General features: G+C 34.8%; 1 long non-coding RNA gene across 2 annotated transcripts in view; it reads right to left on the bottom strand.

Moving 5' to 3' along the window:
* LOC129145334 (uncharacterized) overlaps positions 1 to 27,354 on the bottom strand; it is a 443,968-nt gene that overhangs the window by 101,488 nt on the left and 315,126 nt on the right. For both annotated transcript variants that reach the window (XR_008550799.1, XR_008550798.1), the window contains one exon: positions 21,060 to 21,117. This is a non-coding gene — a long non-coding RNA (uncharacterized LOC129145334). The remainder of the gene's footprint in view (positions 1 to 21,059; positions 21,118 to 27,354) is intronic.

The following is a 27,354-nucleotide window of genomic DNA, read 5'->3' as shown; positions in this document are numbered from 1 at the left end:
TTTTGCTATAAAGGATACTTACTCATAATCACAGTATTTAATAAATTAAAATGATGAGCATATTCTCTGCAGAAAAAAAATAGTAAAAGCACAAAGAGAAAATACTATTTGTGTTTCTATTTAACCTTGTCTTTTCTCATCAACTACAACACAGTTAGGCTCTGTCTACAGTGTTAAAACAACACAACCATATCTATATGATAACATACAGGATGTTAGGCTAAACCTCCTAAGCCCTTTCTAAATCTTTAAATCGAACAGAGAAGTGTTTGACGTAGTAAGTTCTCAGACCTTAATTTTGTTTACTTCCAAGGGATTTAGATGTAAAAGGTTACCGGATACACTGGAGCCGTCTCCATAGCAAAACTGTTTAGCTCATGGAAAAATAGGCCTGTCTACTATTCAATTCAACACCAGAATAATTTCTCAATAGCTATGACTTGAAATAAAATGTCATTTTATGCTATCATAATTTTCATATAAATTTATAAATTTGTTATTTCTTCAAATTTAGAGAAATGGTAAAATATAACTGGTAGTTCAATCCATTTCATGATTCAGAAATGCTAAATACTTACTATACCTTAAGTTCTTGGAGTATCAAGCATTAAGCTAATATTTGGTATTAACCTTGAAAATTTTTTTGACTTTTAACTGGCCTAAAGTACAGCTGAGTGACAGGCAAAATATATCCCTGAATATAAAGTGTATGATTTCAGGATGTACTTTTAAATGACCGGACACCACACACTTTCCAATGATTTAAGCAGGGTAACAATTATAAAGTTTGATGGATACTGGTATATGGAGTCATAGTTGAAATACTAAAAAGTTAGATTGTCTTATAAAGTAATTTGTGTCCACACAAAGATATTGGGAATTCTGAGTCATCTTGATGTTTAGAATATTTGGAAAGTCTTTACAATATTCTGTAAAGGCTTTTAGATTAACTAGATAAATGTGACCAATTTCACTGGTGCTAATTTGCATGACTGTGAATATGTCAAAGGGAATAGATATAGAATAATATGATGTTTTTCACATCTAAAATGGTCTTGCAGATTAAAGAAACCTTTTTTTAATTCAAGAGAAATAAAAGACCTACTGTTAAAAAATGAAATCAGATTATTTTAAAAATTCAACTGCCTGAGAAAGTTGCAGGCTGCTAAATTTAAAGGTGTTTTTTTAACCTTTATATACCTGTAATAAACCTCCAGTTCTAGCAGGATATATCTAAGCTGAAAACAAAACACAGCTAACCCTCAGCCAATTCATTTTCTTTACTGGAGATGAAATGAAAAGTCCATTTGCACAGAAGTAGAAAAAAAAATATTTTCTCTCATTCTTTTAAATGTTATAGTAGGATAATTCAAAGAAAACCAGAACTTTAAGAAATTATGAAGTTATTTAGGTAACAAGGTATCCTCTTCTGGGGGTCACTAAACTTTTGCTTTAGTTGAGAAGATGATACACCTCCAAGTCAGAATATTCTACATGATACAGCCTGGAAATTTCAGCTCCTCAGTGAAACACTATTTTATGTTCACCTAAATGGCCAGCAAAACCATGGTTGGTGAATAAATCAGTACAACGGAAATAGTACTGGAAAAAAGTAGTTCAGGAAATGGAAATTCCAGAAGGCATACAGTAATTTCACATGGGCTGACACTAAACTCCATCTCAGTTAGAGATCAGTTTTCTGAATTACTTTACCCAAATGTTCAGAAATATTGCTGTATTGATATTATTCCCTGAGTTACATTTTGAAACTGCTTTTATATGTCCCACACTTTCATTTTCTTTATCACTTACTAAGTTTTACTGATCTGAAATGTAATTTCTTTTGCACAGATATACTATTTGGTCAAACTTTCTAAGTCTTAGAAAATTACTCATGTAAAGGTCTACTCAACACAGGAACTAAGGTTACAATTTTTTTCTAGACCTAGAATTTCATCTGCATATTGTAAAAGCAATAAAAAAGTCCCTCCTATTTTATGACCCAGTCATATGATAAGCAAAAGAAAGTGACAGCTATCATCTTTTTTGACTTAAGAAAATTAAGTAAATCATTGTATATAAAATTATCACTGATATTTCTGTGTACAAGTAAAAACTTGGATTGTATCAAAAATATGCTAAAAAGAAAAGGGGAGAAAACCCTGTTGGGCAAAGTTGAGATTCCCACTTGGGCTTTAAGGTAAGTATATTGGATTTTTGTAAACTAAATTTTATTTGTAAAACCAAAATATTTTATTGATAAAATAAGTTTTTTCAAACTTTTAATTTTAAGAGAATCAGAGTCTTCAATATCAATTAGATTCATTACAGCTAACTAATGAAATGAGAAGTAGTATGGTATGTAAAATAATCTTAATCTTTTTATGACAAAAATGCTTACAATTTATGTGTAAGAACTCAATCAGGCCAATAGTCCAGTAAGGAAGTCCCTCCTATGAATAGTTATAGTTTTAAGGTTAGAAGCCAAAATAGGTCAAACTGTACAAGTATTTTACTATTTTAATAAAACTTTTTGCCCTTGCTCAGTAACTACAGACAAAAATTCCACCTAATAAATGTGTTTATCCAATATAAGTGCCAATTAAACTTAAAATTTGCAGTAACTGATTTAGACAATATTCTTTCTTATCTAAACACAGGTCATCTTGTGGTTCTAATGACAAGTCAGAAATTGCTACTCATAGATTTTTGACATCAAGTGTCAAAGCATTAATGCATTCTAATTTCAACTATAATTTTAATTAAGGCTGAATCTAAGATATTTAAAGCTAATTTTTGCTGTTAGGAACATAAATTCTACTCTCCATTAAAGTTGCATGATATAGAGAAAAGTAAAATACACCTTTCGTGACTAAAATATCCTCTATAAAGGATTCTAAAAATCCTGTTATCTATTGGTTTTGACCAGAGGGAACATGGTTCAAGGCCTCAAAGGAAATTCCACATTCAGTAACCACTTAAAACAGAGAAGAAAATAGTTAAGACACCAAGGTGCACTTACAGGGACAAAAAATGAATCTACAGAAAATGCACAAAGTTTTACATAACCAGAAACAGGTGCAAACAAAGGTGACAGGAAAAAATATACAGAAAAGTTAATCTGAATCTCTTTCAGTGTTAGAGTCAAGCAGACCTTTGTTCGGCTTCATTTACTTAAGTCATGCAACCTACCAGAACAAGGAAGAAATGGTCTGCTGTCTTCTAGGAAACAATCCTTTAGTTATTGAAAGAGACCAATCTCTATCCCAGTCATTTTCCTTTTGAGCTATGTGAACACAGTTTTATTTCTCTTGTGTGTTTATCTGTTTCACTAATACATAAGCTCAAAGTAAACCCAACACTGCAGATATTGATTGAGTAGTATAGACCCCAATAGTTCAGAACAATTTCTGTACTTCTGTATTTCAGAAAATATTATCTTCTCTTATAACCAAATGAAACAGTTGGATTATATTTAGGTCTGAAGTAACAGAATATATCAATCACCATAAGTAGGTCTAGTTATTTCATAGGTCTAGTTATTTCATAAACATAGTATTTGTGTATTTAAGTAGTTAGGACACCGAGAATACTGTCAATATATCCTTACACCCCAGGATATTTTTATGTGCACAATATGAAGTTTTTTAATAGATGGTAAAATAATCATTGAGAAAATTAAATGCTAAACTGAACACATACCCAGAGCATTATTTTAATATATCACTTCAATAAATATTTAAAGCAGAAGAAACCTCTTTCTCTACAGTCTTACATGCATTTTTTCCAAAAGAATCTTATGTCACTGATACTTTTCTAAGCAATAACCATTTGTAGTCATTTTATATTTTAAAAATAATTGAACAATATTTAGTATCTCTTTAAGGGCATCCAAATATTGAGTTACTGCAAGTTGAAAATAACAAAAATGTCATTCAGTTTTACAGAAAAATTATTGCTCTAATTCAGAATCTGGGTTAAAACGTAGTACTTTCCTTTAGTTGTACTATTTGACTTGCTCTACACTAGAAATTAGATGTAACAATATTTTTATCTCTCAAAAAATTTCTAGTTAAAAATAATTTTACTTGAATTATCATGTGATTCTACTGGACACAGCTGTATGTGGGGAAAAAAACAGATTTTGGCAACGTGAATTCTTGAATTTGAACTTCACTTTGCTGCTAGCCACGTGAGCTGTGACAGATTAGTTTTGTCCCTGAAAAAATGCTACTGGTACTCTTGAATGTAAATATTTAAGTGAAGATATAAAGAATTTCTTCTATTTTTGTTTTGAAATTTTTTAACTGAACCTGGGAAAGTTTAACTTCATTATTTTAACTTCTATCTGTAAGTAGATTGCTTCTAACTACCTTCCAACAAATGCTTCTTTGATTTTCATGTCTTCACCTACCAGTTTTCTTGACATTTCCACCTTTTTTGTGGTATAGACAGTTCAAATTTAACACTCTCAATCTGAACTCATAATCTTCCTCCCTAAATGTCTCCTCCCATAGCCTACCTATGTAACTATAGAACCCCCACTTGGTCTAATACAAGACATCCTTTATCTCCATGATCATTTTCATTCTCCACTTTACTAAAAGAGTGATTGTTCTTGATAACCAATCTTGCCCTTCTCTTGTGTGAACACTTTAGTGAATTACAACAGTTATAAGTTGAAATCCAAAGTTATTTACAGTCTCCTCCAGAACCTCCATGCAGAAAACATGTCTACCTCTCCAGTTGCAGCTCTCATCATTAATTGGTTCAGACTTTTTGCTGAATTTATATTTATAATTTTCCACAAAATATCAGTATATTTCCAATTACACTGCCTTCACCATGCTGCTCTACATGTATACACATTCCCAAAATCTATAACTAAGTAACACTATTTCTAAAGACAAGTTCAGATATCATCTCATTCAGAAAACAAAACTCTAATTCCTTCTTCCCTTCTGATTTGTATGTGATTAAAGCTTAGAAATAATTTTATCATTGCACCTCTAGCTTATCTTTAAAGTGTTTTGCCTATATGTTATTTCCTTATTTATCCATGGTTATTATCAGTTGATTCCTAACCATATAAGAGGCATTTAGCGTAGTCTAAAGGATGAATGAATGAATGACATCTAAGTTAGACTTTAAAGAGAGAGACGATCATCAGTTGTACAAATAGCAGAAAGGTTGTTCCAGGTGACTGCATGCCCTGAGCAGAGGCAGGACCCGGAAAGCAGGCAGCAAATGGATATCCATGCTAAATCAGTCCAAATTAAAATGGCTAACGTAGGCTACAAGGGCTACTGCGACGTTGTCCTCTCTGGGTACTTTAAAACAACAGGACAAAGTATCCAATCTAGGAACCCTCCCCATCTTGGTCTTTTATACAGTTAAATACAATGGATTGGTTGGGAATGACTGTGTTTATACATTACCATGGGGAGACTAGAATTCTGTATATTTCCAGTTCCCACTAAATCAATAATTGATAAAAGCATGTCAGTGATTACAGCTAAGGGAACAATCTCTACTTTGGGCTTTAGTGCTCACTGGCTCTCACCATGTCCTCAAGCCACACCATTCCATGACGTGCATTTTTATCTTTGCATCGCAGCCTTTCTTCAATCTCTGCCGTAAGGTCACCCTAAAAGCCTTTTTTTTTTTATATCAAAGTGACTGTAAAACTAGTTTTTGTTCCTCTTTGTTAGACTCTACAAAATGTCTGGCCTGCAGTACTTAGTACTGTGGACTGACTTCTATTTGGGGGGACCTGAATTTTTCTGTCTCTAATCTTAGGACATTGTGTTCTCTAACCATCTGTTTCTGGGTTCTGCCTACACAGCAGAGATGGAAAAAAAGTTTTTATCCTACTTCTTTTGTTGAAGAGAGTAATTTCCAGATTGAATGTGAACTAACAGCAGAACCCCACTGCATGCAAGCATGGAGGTCATGACATTTCTGGTTTAGCATAGTAACACCCTCCCCTAAGTCCATCACTCTGTTAATACCTGATATACAACTTTATACTTTCTAGTCAATGTCATAAAACTTAACAGGAAACACTGTAGCAGGAAAATACTTGAGCTGTTATATTTGGAAAGTCAGATGAAATCCAATTTATGGAGGGTTTTAAGTGAAGGATTGTGCTATATAAAGATTAAATGAATATGGGTAATTTCATGAAAATAAAAGATATCAAGACTGTGATATTTCTCACAATAGAGTAAAATATTGTTTTTATCTTTCTATCATGTAAATCTTAGGTAGGATTTAGGTATTGTCAGTACATACAATAGTTTAGTCATAAATACATCATATGCTCTAAAATAATAGAATTTTCTAACATCAGATGGAATTTTCCATTAAAAGGATGTGATTTCTTGTTATAACTAACAATCAAAACTTTATTTTTTCAGGTTATTTTGATACTAAAAATAAATTTTACCTGAGAACCCATACATTTATAGTATCCACTTTAATTATTGCTGAAAGGGCAACCATACTTTCTGAAAGCATACAATTGGCCTTTATTTACCCTTCACAATGGAAATGTCTCAGTATCATGTGTTACGTTTGATAACAATGATACTTGGCAGAACAAACTAGTGATGTTCTATCAACATCAAAAAGGCACACTGAAATATACCAGTTATTTTGACACTTTAAAAATGTGGGGTATGTGTGTGTATGCATATATATGTGTATATATACAAAGATTCGTTTATGTTAATTTCAATTAATTTTGTTCAAATTTCATTTCTAAACAAATATTTCCTCTACAATTTTAATATGTTTGACATTCAATTATGGGTTGGTTACTGAAATACCATAGCTATATGGCAGTTCATTTCTTCTAACTGGAGTCCCCATGTGCTGCAGGGAGCCTCTATTTCAAAAGTGAAGGGAAAAAATGTCATTAAATCTTAAAACTATGAAGTAATTTTTGTGTAAGTGGTATTAACTAGGATTTTTAAATGTTCATCAATATTGTTCACATTGGTTATGTCATTTGTGCTTCTTTTAAAATAATGTTAGGAAATACTTTGCCACATGTTTAAATTGCTACATAGATATGACTACCACCTACTAAGAGTAACTTCCTTTTTGTTTAGAAAAACCTTATCTCAATATTTCAGTATGCTAAGTATAAAAATCTTGTGAGAGCTTAAATACATATAGAAGAATGATTTCCATGGGCATTTACTTTTTAAAAATAGCAATGTGCAGAAATACAACAATTTCAAGAGTAAGTCATGAAATTTTGAGACTCAGAATTAGAGCATTTGCTCTCTTACAACATGGAAACAAATTATTACCAAATGTACCAAAATTGTAAGAAGAAATTTTCCTCACATTGTAGTAGGCATTATGGTATGCCACCCACATCTCTCCTTTAGGACTAAAAGCTTTTATGCCCCTGATGCAAGGACTTCTGCCTTCTCTTAGTCACCAATGACCCCTTTCTTTAGGAGTAGCTCTCTGCCAAAGACAAATGCTTCATCCAATGTTAAATGCTTTCCTCAGGAACAGCCACTATCTAACACTGTTGATGTGGCAGTACAAGTATACAACCTTCACTACCACAATTTTGAGTACCTATGAAAGACTATTCAAGGTTCACTGCTCCATTTGGTATGATGGAGGCCTCTAATAAAATGTTTTCAAGTTCTTGCTCTGCCCACTCCTGCTTGCCGCTCTTACAAGTATTGGTACTCCCCAGTCTACCAGCTGTATATAGATGTCTGTCTTGGAGTCTATTTCCTGGGGGAAATTACTTATGAAAATTGGTGCTGGGGAACAGGGACTAAAAGGAGATTTTGGCCATATCACCTCCAAGACACAACATCACAGGTGTTAGATGAAACAAGGGGCATGGATTTCTCCACTGTTAAGTGGGATAAGATCTCAATTGAGGGGAATGCTTTGATGATAAAACTTTGACATTTGATAGCTTCAGGTAAGTAGCAGTTATAAATATATAATCAAATGGTTCTTGCTGGGTGCAACTGATGCATTAGAGAAAAGATATAAAGAGAAAGGTAGAGGGTAACTAATTAGAAATCACTAATTTAAAGCAAAGTATGAAAGTGAGAAGTTCTCCCTGATAAACTATAAGGAGAATGTTATCACCAGCATCTTGGAGGTAGTCAATTTTGAAAGAATCAGAACCAGACTTAAAAGTTGAAAAGCTCTCAAGAAAACTGGATTCTCAACTCCAAGGTCTCTATGCCAAGGTCAGATCCATTAATGGGAACATGAATACCTAAGTTTGGAATGTCCATGTCTTCCAATATTAAATCTCCATGAGTTCCAGAACCCTTTGGTCTTGCAAAAGTAGCACACTGTTCCTCATTAATAGTTGGTGTTCCTATTTGCTTGAGCATAAAGTTAAAATGTATTTATATGAGGACACTCTCTATGATTCAGTATTTCACATCCTATTAAGGAACCTTGGAGACAGGTGCAAATGTTCTATTAGGATGACTCTTTAGAAGCATGGAAAAAAATGGTCCATACTAAGAAAGTAAAAATGATAAAAATGACGGAAAAACAGTGAAAGGAGAACAAAAGTTTCTAAGAAGTAGACATGTCAGAATAGCTTTACTATGCAAAGTCAGAAAACCTTCCAGATGACTTCATTACAAAGACCTAGAGGATCCTCTGTTTACCAAGGTGATCAAAATTAATCTGTGAGAAGGGCAACCACATCATTAAGAAGCTCAGTGGTGGCTGTCCTCTGTAAGGCAGAGATAACAGTAGGAGATGCTGTTACAGAAATGGGTTCCTTAATAGCAATGGGATAAAATAATCCCAAAATAATAGAGGCCATATGGTGTTACTTAACCATCAGAGACAAAGTTGGAGCACTTACACTAATGAGCAGCAAGGTTGGACTGGCAGCAAGGGCAACCTAATTCATAGAGAATCCTGGAAATGGTTAAGAGAGGAGTGTTCTTAGGGGCAAGACAGAGATACCAGTTAATACGAGAAAGCAGAGTTGGAAGAACAGGAGGTTAAGGATGACTGTCCCAATAAAACTCACAACCCCTCGCATAGTATTCAGATCTGAGCCAATTTTCAGATCCAGAACACCTTTATTGAAAGGAAAGGCCAAGTCCCCAGGAGGAAGTTCTCTGCCTAACTCTAGAATAGATATATACTAAAATTGTCTCCAGCTCTTTAAGGGCTCCATCAACATTTACTCAAGTAACTTAACATTGAAGAAAGGGAAATGAGCAGATTTTCCTTTAATGTGTGAGTTGACACTGACACCTATGTAACCAAAGGATTGACATGCCCACTCCCTACCCCACCTCTGTTAGAATAAAGACATGGAGGATAGGCAGTGATCTGGGGCTTAGCTCAAGGCAAGGCTTCTGTGTGTCCACTCTGTGCACCACTCTTATGTTAATTTCACACCAAAAGTATGCCTACAGAAATGGCACTAAGAGATATAGTGACTAAACCAATCAATATCAGCCTCTGTCATTAACTGTACCAGTCTTCCAGACCCATGAAGAAAAAAAACATTGATGTAAATTGTAGAGACTATACACGTACCCAGTAGCGTGGACTCACATTCACAAAGACAACTACTTCCAGTACTGAATGTCTAAATATTCAGCAACAGACACCAAATCTCTTCTCCCAAAATACAGTGAGTTGCTAGTAAATATTTAATAAGCAATTATCTAGGTTTTAAAAAGCTCTTATCTTTGTAATACTATAAGCACAGCGAACTTCAACATTACTAAATGTAGATATGGAAAGAGACTAACACAACCACCTCTTTAGAATGTGTGTATCTCTTGAGACAACTATAGCACAGCACTGCCAATATGACACCATTCCTTCAGAAGACCAGCCAGGAATACAATGACAAATTGATTCCACTGGACAATTTCCATCCTGAAATGGACAGTGATTCATCTTGACTAAGGTACAATAGATTACATAGGTTTGATGGCATAGATTACATAGATAGAAATCCAGCAATTGCTGTTTATCCTTTTCACAGGTTCTCAGTGAGCACTGCTGTCTGAAGGTTAGTAAAAGTTTGATTCCCCCTAAAATAGGATCCCATGTTCAAGAGAAGAGACTTTCTCAGCAAAGAAAATGTAGCTAAGTAGCTATGACCATGGATGTAGTGGTTCTATCACATTTCCTACCATACAAAAGTTGCTGGCCTGATAAAACAATTACATCAACATTTGAAGGTGCAGCTTCCTACTTAGAGAATAACTGAGAATATGAGGCATCATCCTCCAGGTCACTGAATAGACCCAAAATCAATGACAGTTTTATTTCTTTAATAGGTTGAATAGATGGGACCAAGAAGGTGGACGTGTAAGAAATCAAGGTTTCTAAGAATCTTGATTTCCTGTTCAGAAAATTAGTACTTTCAGTTCCTGAAATTGTAGGTTTTGCAGTTCTAACTGTGTTATTCCCTAAGAAAGTAAACACTTCCATAAGGGGATTCAGCAAAAGCCCCATTGAATTGGAAGTTCTCGTTTCTCAGCTGCATTGTCCTTGAGGAAGGTCGGTGCCTTACACCATCTTCTCAAGCACAGAAGTTAACATTATGTTACTTACTTCAATTTGGGGCATCTCTGATGAACCAGTGAATGATCTAAAGAGCCAAATGTGCCAGATGAAGCTTCTGCTGCAACTATACACACTCCAACTTATCCCCTGCCTGACCCTGCTTCTGTCCACAGATGCTGGTCCCCAAAGCACTTTTATCAAACCACCTGGGTAAGAATCTCCATTTTGGCATCTACTTCCAGGAAAACCCCAACTATAGTAAATACCATTGATCATAATCTCATCTTCAGAAACTTGTCCCAAATCCTCTAATCTAGTTTTCAGATCACTTTATAGCAAAGTACTAAAATTTCATTTTTTCATTCTTTTCTTAAAAATACTAAAAGCAGTATACATGCAATCTGGAATTCAATTTTCAGAACACATTTATATGTGCTAACAATGACCATTTTATCAGGAGCAAATATACAACTCTGAATGAAATTACACCATTCCCCTGCCACCTCTCCATAGCTAGAACAGTCTGACTTCTCAGTAGATATGAGTGTTTTGAAGGGAACACAACCATAAAACTACTGTTCAATTTCAAACAAAACCATATACCTTTTAGCCAAGTCCCACATGTCATCCTTGGTCTGTAATTGCATCTTTGTAAATAGTTTGTTGCTCTAAAATTGCTCTGAAGATTAATGTACGTCTCTTCATATGTTAACAAATGTATAGATGGTAAAGATCTTCCACCCTTTCAAAATGTGAATAAGGCTCTTGTGAATTAAAAAAATCACAAAAATTTGAAAAATTCACTATTTCACTTTTTAAAACATCATTACATCTTTATGTAGTTTTGAACTTTCTGAAATCTACTAGCTTTTCAAATCCATTCAGGATGTAAGTATTACTAAAATGAATAGGGAGTTAAAATAAAACTTCCAATTAGGCCATTATATAGGTGAAATAAAGAGTATTGCCAGGTAAAATTTTTCTTAAGTTGGTTTTCATCACTCAAATCTTCTACTTCTCTTTCTTAAAGTGGTCTAGCACCATGAAGGTCACAGATCTCAGTTGCTTGTTTAGTTTTCCCTCCCATTTCCCCCCATTTTTAAAAGGATTGCATCCAGAGAAAAGCAGCAATGTTCTGGCTAGCTCCTAAACATGTTTTAAAATCATCAGGAAAATTTGAGATTGGTTATAAGACAAATTTATCTCTATATATTTTGAAGTCTGTGAATAAGAAATTATAGTCATGGATCCATGGTGGTTAACACACCTGTGTGTGATGTATGAGTAAACTGTATTAGCAAAGTAGCGACTTCACTGAGCTATTACTTTATATCAATATATTGCATCAATCACTAGTCCCACAACTCAGCTTTACATCTTATCCTTAACACTACTCAACCTTAATGATCAGCAAATTCTAAAATCGAATTACAGAATTAATCTTCCATTTTTTCTCCAATCTCTATATATTATTCACACTGTAGATGTAATTGCTTTCTCATTTTTTAGAAGACATGAAAATTAACATTAGTGTCTAAAATTAACTTTAGACATTAAAATTAATAAAATTAATTTTATTATCAAGATAAAATCATCTGACAGGTAGGATTGAAGAAAAACATTCTTTAAACTTAAACAAGTTTGTAATTTATAACGTGCTATCTCGCTTCTCGACCTTTTGGCTAAGATCAAGTGTATAATTTGGTATCTCAAGAAATAGATCACTTAATGTATATTCAGGAAGATATATTTATTTATTTGTCTTCTATTCTCTCTCCTCTCTAATTTCTATTTGTAGAAGTGATATTTATTTTAGGACCCACGCTTATCAGTACAGAATACCCATACACAGCTTTCTACAGTAAATCAACAATCGGTTGAATTTAAAATTGATTGCATTTAAAATAAGTTATACTGAGAAATCTGTATCAGCAAAAAAGAAAATCTATTTCCCAAACAAGATCAAAGTAAGCACACTAACTGCATTATGTGATTTCACTGAAAATTAAAGCTTCACAGAGTAATAAGTAGAAATCAGTCTCGTGGTCTAACTTTGGAGGAATTCTTTAGAGCATCTTTCAATAAAATGAAATTGAAGGAAAATTTGTTCTTGTGAATGCAAATTCAATTAGATGACAATCTTATTTTGATAAATAGTATATAATTCTCAATTTTCAATAAAATCAAACTGGTACACAAGATTATAATTCAAAATGTGCCTAACATTAATGCTGACCAACTCACATAATTTAAAGTGTCTATTGACACAGAAATTACTGACCAAGTGGAATCTATGACAGATTGAGTAGAGCTAATAAAGCAATAAATGAATAGGCCTGAAATATTTATAAGTAAAAGTCACAAGTTACACCAAAATGAGCGCTGGAATAGCTTTCTTATAGTGCATGACAGTTGGAAGTGCCTTTCAATCAAAAATCAGTCTATTCAACTAGGAATTTAAAACACTGATAAAATTTTATGATATTAAGGATTCAATTAGACTTCAATCAGCTGGATAAGTTTAAGAAACACCTCTTCTCCACTTGCTCAGATGACCTTTATAAATTGATGATAACCTAATCTGCCTTGAATTTCAATAGATTACATGAGGTTTAAACTGAAGAATTGGTGGTGGGGGGGATATCTATAAATAATTACAAAGTGTTGTCATTCCTCTCAAGTGAATTTGATCTTTATACATAATTAAGGTATTAGTGGCTTTATATGGAATCTACCACAAGCTGCTTGGGATCTACCACAATCTGCTTGTTAGTGCTATTAATGCTTTTTTTCTTACTTTATATTTGATGAGAATTCTAAATAACTTTAAAAACTTCTAAGGATTCAGTCCTCATTCTTACACAGTTTATCTCATTCTTGAACTCTTACCAAGAGGCAAGAAACCTGGAAATTACTTGTAGCTGCCAGAATAATTGGTACACTTATTTACCCATCAGATACTTAGTATCTGTCACGCAACTAGTCCTCTTTCACAGGCTGTATATCACAATGAATGTGATATACATGCTGAGAACTCACATAAGAGCTCACAATCTCTAGCCTGAGAGAGTCGTTTTGGTGCTGTCTCAGTCTTAGGGAGTAATATGACCAACCTCCCACTCAGGGCCTCTCACTTGGGGAAGCATCAACCTTAACAGCAGGCCTAGGACTATCATTTATTTGAGGGTCTTTGTGAAAACAGTCTGTTCCCAAGATCACAACCCCATATTTTGACCTTTGCTTTGTCAGGTCAAATCATTTTAACCTCTGCACTCTGTAATTCATTGTGGTCCAGTAGTGAGGTGTTTAAGAGGTTATTCTTCATAGCTACGTTATATATTCAAATCTTGCTACTTTCATTTACTAGATATATATATATATATATATATATATATACACTTGTGCAAGTATTGAATTCTAGGGCTCATCTGTAAAATAGTAGGAGTAATAATACCTAGGGTTGCTGGGACACTTAATATGAAGCACATGGAAAGATGCCTGGCAAATACTCAGTAACTACTAAGTTATCACCACCATCATGAGCATCACTGCTGTATAGCACATAATGAAATTTGGTTTATAACAAACTACTGGAGTCTGTTCCCAAAAGGCAAATAACCCAATCAATTTGAATATTTCTTCAAAATCCTATATGTTCTAAAATAGGTGAAGGATGATAATATGATACTACAGTAAAGACCTTCATAATTAATAAATACATTAATTTTCCCGAGGGATGACAAAATTTGACCTTAGACCATGAAGACACACAATCTCTAGATCTCTCTTTTGAATTGAATGGTACATGTACCCAGCCAGATGTCAATGCCTACAATAGTAGTGGCCTTTGCATATAAATTATACAGAAAGAAAATATTCACTCATAAACCTGCCCCATTTCTGCATCCCTTCTTGGTAAATGATCATGCTCACCCTGTAGTTACATGCCAGAAACCTTAAAGTCATCATTGACACATCAGCCTTAGAACTTCACTTTTCATACCTATCTAATCAATTGCAGATCCCAGTAGACATTCATTTCAACTCTCTGGATTCATCCCTACCTTTCCTTTCTCTTTCCCTGCCACCGTGATCCCATAGCTGAACTACTGCAAATTTTGCCAAGGCCATGCCTTGCCCTTGTTAGCTCACTCCACAGACACCAAAATAACTTTTTTAAAAACACAAGTATGAAAATGTTCCTCCTCTGTCTTATCAAAAAAGACTTTCATGGCCTCTAGTGTGAAATCCAAAATCATTACAACTATAAAGCGGTTCAGAATTGATAGACCATGTTCATGTCAGACCAGTGAGCATCTTCCCACACATCTCTCATAAGCTAGACTTTTTAAAATCTTCCAGATAACTGTGCTTTCCTCACTTCTTTAATTGCTATTCCTATGTCTAGGAAACTCCCCAACCGCCACACTGCCCCTGTATATTGCCCTGCTGATGCCTACTCATCCCTCTGCTCTCCAGTCCAGGGCACTTTCTCAAGGAAACCAGGCAAGGTCAACGAATCTTTTGAAATTATACTTCTTTTCTTGACACTAAGCACTAATATAATCCTATTGTTAATTATACAATTTATTGTTTAATATGTTTTCTCTAAGTAAATGTAAGTTCCATGAGGGGAAAGGCCTTATAAGTATTATTCAGTTGATTTCCACAGAGACTCAATTTTTTTAAAGCACAAGTAGTTAATTCCTGACTTAATTTATTATTAAGTCTCAGCAAAGTTATCAAAGGCCAATTAGTGTTTCAAAGAGCATAGATTTACCAAAATCTAAAATCTTGATTTTTAATTCCACTTTTAATTTCAGAATAAGAGAGAAACACCCCCACTTCCTAATGTTTCACTCTCTTTATTAATAGCAAATTCAGGTCTCAGCTCTGGAAGGTTGCCCAGCTCTTCACAATAGAAAAATGATTAGTACTTTATTCAGATGCTAAAGAAATGAACATCATATTTCATACTGGAAAAAAAATGATATAAAAAGTTCCCTCCAGCTCTGGAACCTTCCATTTTGCCTGAAATGAAGGAGGCAAATAATGACACTGAGTTTCAAGCCCTTCAAACATCATGGACTATAACAAATAAAAAGCTAACATTAGATTTTCAAAGAAACACGTTTTAACAATGACATTAAAGAGAAATTTAGGATATATTTCTACTTTTACATGAGTGTGTGTCCAAACCCTGTATAATGCATTCTGTGTGCACTTTATTTCTGCCTTAGCAATGCAGCTTGCAGAGTAATTCTGCAGTGTTTAAGAAATGTTTACGATAGTAAATTTTCCTATGTATCCCTCCAATTATAACTGATTATTAAAATCAAATGTATCCCTAGTATATAAATTTCAGGAAGCATTAATTAATTTACACTAAAAATATTTTTCCTCTCTTTACATCAGGGGAAAAAAAAAACACTTCTATGTTTTTCCACTTATACCTTCTCACTCTTCTCAAGCTTTCCTTTGCCAAGAGTAACTTAAATGTTTATATTCTCTTGAATTTTGACCTGGAAATCCTGGTATTTTCACTATTATTTGCCAAATATCTGCTTTCACTCCCTGAAGAGCATTATATTTCCCCAGCTCTAAGAAGCCAGAACTTGTGACTTGCTTTGAACATAGAAATGTGAGCAGATTATGTGTAGCAAGCAGAAGCAGTAAAAGTACATGCATGCTCCATTACAATCTGCATAATGACAGGTGGTGTTTCCTACAGAAGTTGTTCAGGAAGGCTATGACTCAGAGGTAAGAGTCAAATCCCATCTACCATAGACATGAAGCAAAAGATGGAATAAAGCTATTGTCAATTGTTGAGATTTAAGTGCATTGTTACTGCAGCATAACCACATCTGTCCAAACTGACGTTGTTTTCTCACTCTATTCCTGTTCTGACTCTAACCATAACTTGAACTGCCATCTATATATTAATTGCTTTAAAAAAAAAAAAACTTCATCTCCACAAAGACAAGTCACTTATGTGTATTTTCTACATGTCTCCTGAACAGTTTAATCTGGATGCCATTCAGGCAGTTGATAATCATGATGCAAACTAAGGTTCTCATCTTTCAAACATACTATCTACTTTCCCTTTCTCCTATTTTACTCATCAGTAAAAGTTTTCTCAGCTGCTCTCTCAACCCCACTGTATATCCAATTGACTGTCAAATTTTGTCCATTCTGCAACCCAAACTATTAAATATATTCCATTCTCTTCATCTCATTGCCAAAGTTCCATTTTATCATTATTAACATCCTACAGTTTTTAAATCCCTCACAGCGTTGTTTGTACTTCTGATCTTGCACAACTTCAATTCATTTTCCAAGTTTCACCACATAAGCTCTCCAAAATTCATGTATGACTATCATTTCATGGGGTGGAATCTATCAATGGTATCCCAAGCATTCATACAAAGTCCAAATCCTTAGCCTGGAATTGAAGATTTCATGGTCTGAAGCAGACACATCTCTTTAGCTTTACACATCCCCCCTTTTATCTTGAAGTTTGCCAAACTTCCTCTGAAAACAACATCTTTTGAAGATAACTGTTGTTTCTTACGTTTTGTTTGTCAATACTTTTCTGTTCTCAAACACTGTCTGACTAGCTCTCCTCATCCCTGTGAGCCAAAGTCGCAACACAAGATAACCAACAACAGTAAGCAAATGTAAATGAGCCCTTTTGGACTCTGTCCAATTCATATTCATATATTTAATATATATGAAAAAGGATGATCAAAGGGATACACATACAATCAGAAATCTAGTAGGTTATGGAAACAAACTGCAAAGTCTTTGAAAGGACAGGCTAATCATAAGTGTTTTAAAAAGATCCAGGTGAATAAGAATGAGCACTTTTATTGGGTCTGGCTATTACGTGAACAGCAGGTACAAAAGTCAGTCGGCAGTAGGTTAAGGAGTAAATTGAAACATTAAGTGCAAACAGCTCTCCTGATTGTTGTGGACCAGACAGGATGGAAAGAAGTAGTGAACTATAATAGCTAAAAGAGATGCCAGGAAGGGAGAAAGTTCGCACAATAGGATGTCAGAATAGCCTGTGCACCAGACTGCTTAGAGCTGCTAACAGGGAATAGAGTCAAAGGAATTCTGACAGGAAGGGGGATCTGAGCGAGGGGTAGGTGGAAATGGAGTCCTTGAGAAACAGATGTGGTCGGACTATTGTTTTGGTGGAGAGTGCACTATGGAAGTAGTGCACGTGGGTGGGGGGAATCCTCTACTCAATAATGTAAACCAACATGATCTAAATAAGAGAAAAGAGAAAGATATTGCCTTGCCAGGAGAAGTGGAAGAGTACAAGAGAAAAGTTTGTGTGTATTTATGTCTAGTTTAAGTGAGAGTAGCAGTGGGATATAGAAATATCCATTAGGTCTTAAAATATTGGTGTGATAGTAGATGAAAGGTCACAGTTGACCTTTTGTAAATTATATTCATTGATTTTCTAAGAAAACAAGACTAAGAAACTATCAAATTGTTCTCAGAGGGATGAAGCAGTGAGTTGCATTTATCATGTTCCAATCCAACCTATTTTTCAAAACAGTACTCTTAATATGATTTCACCAAATATCCTCAAAAAAAAAAAAAAAAAAACATTTGACAGTAAAGTGAATTTCTATATTAGGAAGACTGAATGATGTATAAAACCATGCTTTAATGATGTGAAGAGAGCTGGACAAGGTATCAGCCCAGCACATGCATATCTACACACTTATGTACATATATACACATACATAAAATTCTTTGAAGAGATCATGACAGAGAGAACAGAAGAAAGAAAGAAATGTGTTGGCAGAGCACCCTGCACCTTAAACTCCTTGATTTGGAGCTTGCTATTGTTATAAATATCTGGACTGGTATTACAATGCCATTGAAATACTTTGAGTTTTTCTACACAACTTTGACTTAATGTTATTAGAGATAAAATAAAAATGAAGGCAGATAGCTATATCGCCTAATTGGGTCTAGCAACACTTCTGCATAAGTGTCTTAAAACTACATGTAAATATATTATAACATCAATAATTTACATGAAATATGAACAAAGCATTTCCATGATCAGATGAGTAAACATTATTATAGCATTTTCTTTTTCTTTTAATTTTTGATTTCTGTTACAAAAACATACATTCTATTTTCCCACCATTAGGAAAAATATTACAAGCAAAACAACCTTTACTTTTGGCTCAAATATTCATACTTTGAACATTGAAGTTTTAATTTCTAGTTTCTATAGTCTTTTACAAGTCTGATTCTTTATTCATTCTGCATCACTTTAACTTATCCTTGTTACTAAGTCCTAGAAATAGACCAAACAGCTCTGAACTTGCAGGAACCATTTGAGCAATTACTAGTTGGCAGAGAGGAGAAGCACTTATACACAGCTCTCTGGGGGCCTGTGCGAAATGCATCAATAGCCCCCATCTAGAATGGTGAGTAAGTGTCCACATCAAAAAAGGGCACCATTACAACTGGTACTAACAAGTCTCAGAGGAATTTAACTTTCATGAGAAAGTTCCACTTCATTGTCTTTTTATCACTACAGTCACAGCATTGTGCTAAATTTTCTTTGCAAATATCTCTGACATGCCATCCCACTATCAACTTATATCTTTTATGAAAAGTATTAACTGGTCTTTCTTACAATAGTTAATATGAATAGAGATCCAAATATGTATTTTAAGATGAACATTTTAATGATTAGATCAATGAATGAGAGCATATTAAAAATCAGAGAGTCCTTTTTTGGACATTGAATCAAGAAAATAATGGAGAGTACAAAATAGTGAATAAAACATAATCACCCAGTAAGAAAAAATAGTAGTAGTAGTACTCACAACCTCATCCCAGGGACAGAATCTACTTGACAATGACATAGAAAATCTGAATTCTAGCCTTCTAATATTTTTATGTTTCTATATCCAATTAAGACACACCAAGCCACAATGCACCACAGAATATTTACAATTCAGCAACACCAATATTCAGCAATATCCCCAATCCAGCAATATTCCCCAAATATTTACTTGGGATCAAGGAAAATCTGTGGAATGCATTAAGTTAAAAAGCACCGCACTTAAGAGTTATGAACTATGAAAGCAAATGCATAAACAACTCTTTTAAAAATGGGCAACAATTTTATCAAAATCATATCAAGATTGAGTCAAAATAATTTATATAAGTTATCAGAAGATTTCATTCTATTTTGTATAAAGACTCTTTGTGGCACTTTCCATTATGTGGTTTCTCAATGTTGGCCCTCTCAAGGAAGTTTTTCTAACCTGCCTAATACAAAGTGTTGCCACACTCCATGGACACTTATTGCATCCTTTACATTGTTTTACTTTCCTGATGGCTTCTTTTGCCTTCTCAGAAATAATATCATCTGTGTTGTCAGCTTTATGGTATGTACCATTCTCTCCCTCACACTATAGGTTAAATAGAAACCGAAACCACATCTGCTTTATTCATCTCTGAACCCCAAGTCTTTTAAACAAGGTTGGCCACAAGGAGATGCTCTGTTGTTGAATAAATAACATTTGAAGTAACAGTTACTTTTAGCTACGAGTACCGCATTTCAGTTCAAATTTTAACATATGCATATGAAAAATTTTATTTTATTCCTCCCCCACCAAAATAGTTTGAATCATTGTAAAAGTCAAAAGAAAGAGAAAATGTACACAAAATTTATCACCTATCACCCGAGTTAAACATTCCTTTTATGTTCCATCTTTATTGTCTTCCGGTTAACCCATATCTCTGGGCAAAAAGGCAGACCACAGCTACTCACGTGTTTGCAGATGTGTGAAGAAAGCTATTGTCTAACACTGGCACCATTCGGGAGGTCAGCTTTTCCCATATAGAAGAATATCTTAAAATATTTGAGCAAACTTACTGTAAATATGTACACAACAGCACTTACCTGGAAGTAAAACGCTGGAAATTGATGAAACTTCACCTTGATCTCCATAAGACAAAGTGATGTGGTAGTCGGATCAGTCCTGCTGATTTCTGCATGGGACTTACCTTAATGTCTTTCTTTAGTTTAAGAAAATTAGCATCAAACATCACTATAAATTTTTTCAAGTACATAACTGAGGTCGTATGTATATTAAAGTCAAAATGATAGTGTCTAGAAGGCAATTTTTGGGCCTCCCTGGTGGCGCAAGGGGTTAAGACGCAGCCTATGAAGCTATCCGCAGCCACTGATGCACAGGTCTCCTCATCCCCGGCCAGGGAGGAGGCCCACATGGCACAGCAGACCTCTTCTGCCTCACCCACTGCTCCCCTCAGCAGTGTATTTCAGTAGATCTACCTGTTCTGCTCCCCACTCTGTCTCTGGTGAATCCTCTCACCCCCAAACCTCTGGCCTGTACCCCAGTTCTTGTATGCATAAATAATTCTTTAAAAATATTTTTTAATTTTAAAAGAGAAGGTAATTTATGTAAATTAACAGTGAAATTCCCAAATACAATTAGAAGGTTTACCTTAAGGAAAGCCTCTGCGAAGCCCCTGGTATCTCTAGTCCAACTGCTCGCCAACTTTCTAGGAGAAAAAAGAAATAAAAGAATCAAAGAGGGAAAAATTAGCTGTTCTACAATCAGTCACAAAACACACAAGTTGAAATAATTACTGCTTTGTGAGGGGGATTTCATAAAAAGCCCTGATCGAAAACCTCTCCATCATCTACAGGTTGATACTAGTTTTTCCGTTCCTATCAGTTGAAGTCTCTGCTCTGTAACGTTATTTATAAATACCCATGGAAAAACCCTGGATGAGTTGAGTATAAAATACATTTGTTAGTTTTCCTTTATCTGCCCCTTTGTTTGGTTTCTCTATAATCAACATATAAGTGATGCTCATTTCACTCAGCATAATCCCTTCTAACTCCATCCACACTGCCACAAATGGCAAGAATTTATCTTTTTGGTAGCAGAGTAGTATTCCATTGAGTATATACATCTTCCTTATCCACTCATCTGTATTTGGGCATTTAGATGGTTTCCATACTTTGGCTAGAACATGAGAGTGGATGTTTCCCTTCAAAATTAGTGTTTTTATATTCTAACCCTAGAAAGCTGACTATTGAACTGGGACGACAGTAAGGGAATGTGAAGGGGGAGGGGAGAGAGCAGGTGGGGAGGAACATAATGGGGTGGTGGTGAATTATAGCTGTTTTCATGGTGGGTGTAGTGTTGTGACAACATCTGAGGGTGGAGAGCCTATACTTTTAACACACAGTTGATGTAAGCCAACATTACTTCAATAAAAATAAGCAAGGCTTGAGAATGTGAAACAAATAAATTTGTCAGTGAAACTTGAAAAAACATTTCATACATTCAGAATATATTAGCTTTTCCTTCTTTCTATAAGGCAAGAAGAAAGTGCTGGGTAATTTGGGATTTTTCATTTGTTTTGCTCTCTACAACATGCAGCTCTCCTTTAAAATGTGATAGAAGTTCTCTGCAAATAAAAATCATAGTACAACATACATAGCCATCAAACATTCCCAGAGTTTAAGATTCCATTAAGTTATTTTACTTAGTATACTTTTACATAAAGTAGATTGAGAGAAGGAGACAGAAACAAAGTATTGTTTTCCTTTCACATCCCTGCATTGTATCTAAACTAACCAGTTATGAGAAAGTAACTTCAGAATAGGATCTAGCCTGTCTGTCTATAACAATCTATTAGCAATGTGATTAATGAGGACATTAACTTTAGAGGATTATTTTATGGGAATCCTGTCCAAACTACAGTATTTTTTAAATTGGGTGAGAAAGTATACATCTGTAGAGGTTTGAGTCTATAATTGCTGGAGTAGATACAAAGATGTAAACCCATTTTATCTCAAACACAATTTAGACAAAAAAAATTAAAAAGTTGTACAAAGGAAAAAAGGAATTGTTACGAGCAAGAGTGAGAATACTTTGGGGTGGGGAGAATATCAAGTTCAAGTAATAGCTGAATTTGGTTTGGGGTGCCTGGAACTTCCTTCCAAACTTCTCCTGATTTAATTTTCCTTCCACTTCCTTATTTTCTACTCAATTCAATCCTCTGGAGTCTGAAGTGACCCGATAGCCTACCCTCTATGACCCAAATTCTACATAAGTATTTGCCAGATTTTATATACCCTATCTTAACGCAATCATGACAATAAATTCCTGCGTTAAGCATCATACTCATTTCACAGATAAGAAAACTGAATTTTGATCATTTCTTCATGATTATCAAGCTCTTAAGTGATAAATGTGGATTCAAGTCATCTTCTGATCATAAAATCTGTATCTTTTCAGTGTGTTTCGCTGTCTCTCCCTCTGTCTTATCTAGACATCTCTCAGTTGCCAGCAATTGGACTGAATTAACTAATTTCACAAGAGCCTGAAAAATGAGTGAGACTTAATATTTTTTCCCTCCAAGGAGTGCACATATTTATACTGGAGAAAATATCCTTAACTAATGAAGGATTTCCAACCATAAAGCTTCTGGGCTGAACATCACATTTTTCAGAAAAGCAACATAGGGGCTGAATGCTCTACTTGCTTGATGCAAGGCTTCACTCTCAAAGAGTCAAATATATTTAGCCCAAACAGACAACTAAGCTTTGTGCAATGCTGTATTTTTTTTCCAGTGATTATTACTGGCAGGCTTTGAAGCAGTTTCTCTAACATGGGAGAACATTATTTGCTGTAGGATTTGTGTTCAGTTCCTAATAAATGCATTTGTTATGTTTCTAACTTTCTTTCTGTACTCTTTAAATGTTTTTGCTTCCAAGATTTAAATGGAGATGATCTCAGTTTGATGATGATATTGTCTATCTTGTCTCCGGTAGAATATTTAGAGAGAAGCAACATGAATTCTTGGTAATAAGAAGCTTTCCCAAAAGTTATTAGTAAATCACAGTCTGAGGTTGTTTGAACTGCTTTAGTCACATGATAAAGAAATGTTAACTTCACTTTGTAGCTTCTTCCTCTACTATAAATGGTGGTAACACTAATCCGTCTCTGGGTAGTTCTCTAGCGCAATCAACTTCACATACGCTAGGTAATCTAAGAGCTAAAGTCCAGAGTTCCATGGCAGAAGTGAAGGTTCAGTCTCATTCTCTCAACATATATTTTTGTGAACTACATCAACTCACTAGCTCCTCTTGCTTAGGTTTCTATTATATAAGAATTACAGTTGCCATTCCATTACTCGTGATTAAATAAGCAACATATTAAGTGTGTAAAAAAGTGACTGACACATTCTGTTACTATTGGTGAAATTGCTTTGTAATTCACTGGAACTTCAGCAACGTGGTGTTATCATGTAACATCATATATGGTGAGAAAGGGATTTAGGATATGAAAAAAATCTTCAGGTTATGAAAAAATGATTCATGACTAGCAGAAGAATCACACATTTGACACTAAACTCTTGTATGACAAAGGAAGTAGAGCTTAGTAGGTAGCGCTTGCCAATGGCATCAAGTAGGAAACCAACAAACAAAAGAAACTGGAACACTAAGAGCAGCGGGAGAATTAGAATGGCTGCTCAGAACCAAAGAGTATAAAATTTCATGACACCTTAGAGGAAAAAAAAAAAAACTGCTAACTTGATTAGAAATGGCAACTAACAATGATAAAATATCATCTAGAATGTATCTTAAAAGCAAAAATAATTAAGGCTTAAGTTATGAATTGTAAGAGATAAAGGGAGAATATACTCTAGCACACAGCACTGTGGTATACTGGCTTAGTTGTACAGTGAGGTTGTTGAGAGTGAAAATATTTTTTTTGAGTGTAAAAATATTAAGGGTCAAATTAAACGTTAAAAAAATGTTAGACATGAGCAAATATAAATGAAGATGGCAACATTCATATTTTAAGTAAGGATTAATTCATCCACTCAGAGCCTCAAAAGAAAGGGATGGGAGGCAGGGAGAAAAGCAGCTGAATAGACAATTCCGAAGTCAGTCCATCTTTTACAAATTAATAAAAAAGAAAAACCTTTCACTACTATTGCCCCTACCTGCTTTCTATACCCGCAAGTCCAGAGAGTCATTGCCACAGGCTGCTACTTGAAGTCAATCACTCAGAGATAGAAACCAAACACATAAGCTTTTAACGTATCTCTCGATTTGAATGAATATATTGAACAGGTAGGAATTAAGAACAGGTGAAAATTAGAACATATCTATTTAAGGTCTACATGTAAGTTTGCCCTCTACCAAAATGAATTTTCTGAAGTGAATGTTTGAATATATTCTGTTTTATCGTCTGAATATTTAATATATCAAGTTCCTAATTGAGAACATCTTACTTCTAAAAATGAAAATGCCTCCGGGAATGTGAAGAAACTTGGCTTCTAAATATTTACCAGAGACGAACTGCATTGGAGAATTGGATTCTCATCAAAGTGGAGTGGAAGTAAATAAACTTGGAAATAAGAAAAATTCAAGGAGGCAAGTCAGACGAATATGAGTTGTAGTGAGGACAGAAAGTGATAGAATCTCCTCCACTGGGAGCCTCGGGAAGTAGAAGAAAGCAGAAGAAAAGGAAATAGAGAAGTAACACTATTAACTTTTGCTTTGGCCTCAAAGTAAAGTAGCTTCTTTCTAAACTTCACAGACCCCAGAACTTGGTTTAGTTTTTTAAATGAACACTTTCAGTTATATTCATTATAAGTTTACATAATTTTGAGCACTGTTTTCAAACCTAATTATAGACACATTTTCTGGAAATGTGCACCCAATGTTTATTTAAAGTCACTAGAAAATGCTTTAACTTACAGAAGTTAGAGAAGTTATAAACTCTTAAATTGAGTAAAATGAACAGTTCAAGAAAATAGGTAAATATATAAATGTTCGAGATCAAATGGTCAAGAATAAATGGGGGTCGTCAGTTACTGCAGCTGTGGGGGAAGGAAAGGAATGGAAATCCTCAGCCTTAGCAACTCAAGATATCAGAGAACGAAGTTCAGGGCTGGCAGAAGAGCTGGAAATTTAAAGAAATCCTGGCAGCAAGAGAAATGAAGGGCTGAGACCCCAAATCTAAGTTAAAAATTATGCCTCAATCTCAGGCTCACAGCTAAATTACTCATGCCTGGGTGAAACCCAAGCAGCTTGGTTCTGCAGGCTGAGACTAGAGGAACTTATTCTTGAAAAGACAAGATAGAATTTTGAGTTTCTTGTTTTTGTAACACATCAGATATCCAATTTTTAGAATTTTGTTGACGTATCATTGCATTATAAATGTTTCAGACAGACACAATTTTAACTGAACATCGACATCTACTCCACTACATTTGCTAAAAAAAAAAAAAAGTCCAAATCTATCCTTTATGCAATTGACCCCTTTACCTGTACTTTACCATCTCTTTCCCCCTCTTTCCTTCTATTAACTACTAATTTAGACTGTCTAATTGTTTATTTTTAGTTTATTTAATTCATTTTGTTTCTTTTTATACCACATATGGTATCGATCTTTCTCCATCTGGCTTAGTTCACTAAGCTTAATACTCTCTATTGTTGCAATACCAGGATTTCATTTTTTTCAATAGCTGAATAGTATTCCAGGGTGTGTGTGTGTACGGGTGTGTATCATACCTACATGCCATGTTGTTTTTGTTTTTTTAATTGATATAACGCTGTAATAATACATTGTTTAACTTTCATAATAAGTCATTGTCTATATATGCTACATTAAATTCACCAGCAGGGCCTCCCCTGGCCGAGCGCTGGGCTGTGAAGCTGCCCGCAGCCTCTGCAGCACCGGTTCGATCCCCGGCCGCCGGCAAGGGTCCCACATGGCGCACAGACCTCTCCTGCTGCCCGCTGCTCCCCTCAGCAGTGTACTTTGGTCCTTCTGCCTGTTCTGCTCCCTGCTCTGGCTCTGGTGAATTCTCTCACCCTCCCACGCTTCTGACTGTACCTAGTGCTTGTATAAATAAATAAGTCTTAAAATAAATAAATAAATTCACCAGCAAGTCCAAATCTATCCTTCAGTACATAATTCACACCTTTTGCCTGATTTACTTACCAACCTTTCCTCTTCCCTAGTACCCCTGCCCCTCTGGTAACCACTAACTTGCTCATGAAATAACTACAATTGCAAAGATTGTCAATGCTCTGCCTTTGTGAGAATACAGGAAAGTTTGTACTTTCATTTATTGTTGGTAGGTATAAAAATGTGTTCTGCCACTTTGAGAAAAAGTTTAGCAGCATAATAAAGTGAAATGAGCAATCACCACTTGACATGACAATCATACTCATTTTGCCCAAGAAAGAAAACATGTCCCAGTCTCCATCAGCACATGAATAGATTAAACCAACGGTGAATTTTGTACAGTGAAATAACAAAATGATTAAGAACTGATAAAACAGGGTTATAGCTTATCATGCAGCTGAGTTTAAAAAAAAAAAAGATACAGAATAATGTGTACCATATTATACCTTTTCTGTAAAATCCAAAGAAAAGCATGAATTAACCTATAGTGACAGGAAGCAGTTTCCTGGGTTGGGAGAAGCAGACAATAAAGGGAAATCTGGAAACTTCTTGCAATGATGGAACTGATCTTAATCCTGAGTAGGGTAGCTGTTACACAGGTGTGCACAGTCGTCAAAACCAAAACAGTATACTTCAAAAGAGGCAGTTTACTATATTTAGACTGTACCTCATTAAAGTTGATATCAAAAAGTAGGTGGAAACTTTTAGTTCACTGGGATGATTCCAAAGCAGTTTTTCACATGCCTTTTAACAATCATTTACATAATCTGGACCTCTTTTAAAATAGCAAACTCAG

This window comes from Talpa occidentalis, unplaced genomic scaffold (assembly GCF_014898055.3).
Source record: "Talpa occidentalis isolate TD23 unplaced genomic scaffold, MPIMG_talOcc4v2.1, whole genome shotgun sequence".
Classification (NCBI taxonomy): Eukaryota; Metazoa; Chordata; class Mammalia; order Eulipotyphla; family Talpidae; genus Talpa; species Talpa occidentalis.
Note: the sequence above shows the minus strand (reverse complement) of the source record. Positions and strands in the feature narration are given on the sequence as shown.